Below are 4,715 nucleotides of genomic sequence, written 5' to 3'. Positions count from 1 at the left end.
TCTCTAGCAGAAGTGACAGTGCAATGTAGCAGAAGAACAAGTTCTTACCAATGTTTCAAGAACAAGCTGGATCCTCGATGACTCTACAAGGGGAAAGAAGAAATGGTTTACTGAAAAGTTCTTAAAAAGCAGGATTTCATATTATACCATTTCTTTAAACCACTGGTTCTCAAACTTTTTATACCAAGTACCACTTCAGAAAATATTTGTTACTAAATATTAAGTTGCACCATAATGACCAACATTACATTTCAGCAGTGTAGTAAGCCAAACTATTCAGCTACAGGTCTACAGTTAAAAAATGAGGCAGTTTTATTCTAATAAGAATATTAATTGTTGTCAGACACTTTACCATGGTAAATACAGTTTGAACATTAACACTACAACTGTGCTTACATACACAGGTAAATGAAAAAAAAAAAGTTTAAATTAAAATGTAATTTTAAATGTAATTATGTAACAAAAGTTACAAAACTGTACTGTACTTTAACTGTAACATACTTAAATGTGCAAAACAAAACTTACTCAAAGATTAAGTTAAAATATATTAACATTAATTGGTTTAATTTAGTGATTCACCTGCATAACAACTAGAGGGGGCCTGACACTTTGAGAACCATGGCTTTAAACAATCCTTTTTTTTTTTTTCTCATTTTCATTAATTCATTAAAATTATATTATTTAAATACCGACATTTGCACTTATATGTTGCAGAAAACACTTTGAAACTATTATAAGAATACAAACATATATAACACACCTAATGCATGGGATTCATATCAGGAAAATATGGGAAAATCTCTAAAAGACAGACATTAACACATAACACAGCAACACATTAGGTGAGCATCTAACTTGATCAGCTGTGATAAAGCAATGCAAAAATAGACACACGGGAGGGGTATTTATTTATCTGCAGGTTACATGTCCTTTAAACTACCCATTTGTAAACTCTGGTAATACTTTACTATTTTCAAAAGATAATAAAGATAAAGTTAGCGATTTTCTTACCTCATTTTGACAGGATGTTTTCAGGACCTCGCAGAACACCTGACCCTTCTTGTGTTCACATGTTTTGTTCTCCATTGACATGTCACGACTCAAATTCGCTCAAAATAAATAAAAAATGTACAGGCAAATATGAAATAATTCGGGACCGACCGAGCAGTCAGTTATAACGAGCAGCAGCTCACAGTTAGCCGCCTCACTCACAGAAAGACGACAATAACGGTCATATTTTTAAATGTAGAAAAGCGCGAACCGATTCATTGTCCAGTTTCCTGAATGACAGCCAGATTAACCAATCATGATAGAAGTAATAAAATAAAACTACCAATGGGAGTTGTTTCAGTGTGATAACCCTGCTGAAAAAAACAATAGAAACCATTACAGAATTTGTAATGGTTTTAATGGTTCTTATTGGAATTCTAATGGTTTTAATGGACACTGTAATGGTCTCTGTGGGTCTCTATTGGTAATTTGCTTTCTTCTATTGGTGGCGTGTATTGTCTATTGGATACCATTAAGGACCAATAGAACACCTTTAGAAACTTCTAGTGGTATCTACTGGACACCAGTAGAAACCATTATGACTCCAATAAATTTAGTGGTTTCTTTGGAAAACTGTAATGGTCTTAGTGGGTAGGCTACTGCTGAAAAAAAATGAACACACGAACAATAGAAACTATTACAAAATTTGTAATGGTTTTAATGGTTATAATGGGAATTATGTTGGTTGTAATGGTCACAGTAATGGTCCCTGTGGGTCTCTATTGGTAAATTGCTTTCTTCTATTGGTGGTATGTATTGTCTTGGATTGCCACCATACGTCATTTGGAAAGGTTATTTTTAATTCATTTAATTATTTTATTTTTTATTTTTTTTTTAAATCAACTCGACTCGTCATGGCCTTCAAAATTGACTTGAAAAGTTGGTCTTTGTTTTGTCTGTCGGATTTGGTCCAAATTTAGCCCAAAAATAGATGTGAAATAACAGTGAAATTCTGCGTGACTTCCACGTGCTGTAATGTGCGCGCACGCAGAACTGGAGCGGAGGACGTCACCATGGAAACGAGGCGGCAGCCCAACCGTCAAGCAGCTGATCGCTGACACTCAATGTGGTTTCACTTTTTTTTTAGGTAAGTTTAGTCTATTAAATTACACAAATAGTACATTAAAGTGTTCCTGACACTTTATTTCATGTAAATTATACACTTTCGTTTAATATTTACTTTATAGAAATGGTTTAGCGTCGTCAGAAAAAGTCCGTTAGCATCTCAAAGGTAAGGCTAAATACAAGAGGTAACGATAGACATGAGCTCTTGTTTATTAAGTTTGGGCTTTTTAATGTCATCTTGTGTGTAGATGAGCTTGCTCTCTCTCTCTCTCTCTGTCTCTCTCTCTCTCTCTCCATATATATCAATGGATGAATGGAAGTAACTTAACCGAATTAATTTAACCCTAAATGTATCCACTGTTTAATCCTAAAATGTGCACTAACGTAACCTGATAACGTTACATCACTTACATAGATCGTGAAAATGGACTGAAACCTTCAGGTTTTGATCTTTCATGGTAAACACATAAATACAAACTTGTTCTGTGATTTCAGAAGTGCCAGAAAAAAACCTCTATGACGCAGGAGAAGTTCCTGATTTTAACATTTCTGAAGGGAGCTGCTGACAGAGAGGATGAAAACATACACATTTTGATGTCCACGCTGTAGGAGCATTACTAAATAAGTAAAACTAAAATATATATATATTTATTGTAAATTATATAAATTATATATTCTGTGAATTATTATTTTTCTTTTCTGCATTTCACCTCTGCTATAGTATATGCCTTATACCTGGCATTGTATAATAAATATTGTTGTCTCTGTGACAGTGCTTATGTTCCTAGGTTCTTCCATGCTGATGGCTGTGCTCTAGAGTCATATCTCCTGTCGAAGAACATTTTTAGACATTATGAACCATGAATAGTAAGCAATTCGTCAAACATACACCATTCAAAAATGTAAGGGTCACATTTGTCATGTATTTCAAAGACATTTTTATGCTCACCACTGCTGCATTTATTTGATTAAATACAGTTAAATTGTGAAATTACCATTTTTTAATAACTATTTTCTATTTAAGTTTGTTTTAATAAGTGATCAAAGCTGAATTTTCAGCATCAGTCTCCAGTGTCACACAATCCTTCAGAAATCATGCTTTGTGAAAACAAGAATAAAATTGTACAAAATATTCACATATAAAGCAGTTATTTGAAATTGTACTAATATTTCACAACATTACCATTTTTATTTATGATCAAATAAATGCAGTTTTCTTAGTGTACATGAGACTTATTCAGAAACATAAAAAAATCTCTATCTCCAAGCTACACACTCTCACACCAAAGTGACTGTTAAAAAATCATTCAAACTTTGTGTCAGTACATCATAAATAGGAAAAGGCATCAGATCACCGTCTGTGATTTGTTGTGTCGTGCCGTATCCAGTGTAGAGAGCATCACTGATTATAAAAGGCTCTGTTGTATTTTGTTGTGTTGTCCAGTGACGACACGGTGTTAGAACTCTGTTAAATATCATTACATATGATGTATGTATGATCCCATTCAGCACTGATAGATCTTTTCTATTTCAGAGACTGAAAATCATTGATAAAGCACAAGGTTACTGTAACATATTTAAACAATATTAATAAGAATTAATAAAAATGCATCTGTGACTTAATATTGCTTCTTATTCTTCAGTGGAAAGTTCTCATAAACACATAACTTTCTTCTCATCTTTGTGCATTTTCAAACGTTGTGCATATTTCTGAATCATTTTTTTTTTTTAACTTCATAATATTGGTTGTCTTCTCTTGTTTCAGAGTTTAGCTCCAACCCCAGTTAAGCGACCTGAGCAGCTGATCAAGGATCACCAGAAAACTCTGCAGAACGGTGGTCCTCCAGCCCAGGACTGGAACACCAGTGTTGTAAGTCATTCTGTCTCTTTATAGTTCATGCTCAGAACATATTGCAGGAGATCTCAACATTGTCTCTCAAGGTCCACTTACATGCAGAGTTTTTGCTCCAACCTGCAGTGGCACCTGAACACATTAATCGAGGTCTAACTATTAGTGTTGTCACAGTACCAATTTCAGTACCAAAGCAAAACACAAAACATGCTAATTATTATATTTTTATTATTATTATTAGCCGCACTTATGCTACAATTAACTACTCTAATGAACAGTGTTCATTTCAATCCGACATTCAAATTACAGTTATATATATATATCCTGATAAATACAGGTGCTGGTCATATAATTTAAAATATCAACCAAAAGTTGATTTCACTAATTCCATTCAAAAAGTGAAACTTGTATATTATATTCATTCATTATACCACAGACTGATATATTCCAAATCTTTATTCTTTTAATTTTGATGTTTATAACTGACAACTAAGGAAAATCCCAAATTCAGTATCCCAGAAAATTTGAATATTGTGAAAAGGTTCAATATTGAAGAGACCTGGTGCCACACTCTAATCAGCTAATTAACTCAAAACAACTGCAAATCCTTTAAATGGTCTCTCAGTCTCGTTCTGTAGGCTACACAATCATGGGGAAGACTGCCTGACTTAACCGTTGTCTAAAAGACGACCATTGACACTTTGCACAAGGAGGGGAAGACACAAAAGGTCATTGCTAAAGAGGCTGG

At 33.7% G+C, this 4,715-nt stretch overlaps 1 long non-coding RNA gene across 2 annotated transcripts; it reads left to right on the top strand.

Moving 5' to 3' along the window:
* Positions 1-1,887: 1,887 nt before the first annotated feature.
* LOC113079327 (uncharacterized) lies at positions 1,888-3,905 on the top strand. Of its 2 annotated transcripts, XR_003281686.1 has the most exons (5): positions 1,888-2,137; positions 2,238-2,281; positions 2,611-2,740; positions 2,889-2,982; positions 3,881-3,905. It is a non-coding gene; the product is annotated as an uncharacterized LOC113079327 (long non-coding RNA). The 2 variants fall into 2 exon arrangements; XR_003281687.1 differs by lacking the exon at positions 2,238-2,281.
* Positions 3,906-4,715: the final 810 nt, after the last annotated feature.

The sequence above is a fragment of the Carassius auratus genome, unplaced genomic scaffold (genome assembly GCF_003368295.1).
Source record: "Carassius auratus strain Wakin unplaced genomic scaffold, ASM336829v1 scaf_tig00027608, whole genome shotgun sequence".
Lineage (NCBI taxonomy): Eukaryota > Metazoa > Chordata > Actinopteri > Cypriniformes > Cyprinidae > Carassius > Carassius auratus.
The sequence above is the reverse complement of the archived record's forward strand: the minus strand, read 5'-3'. Positions and strand labels throughout refer to the sequence as shown.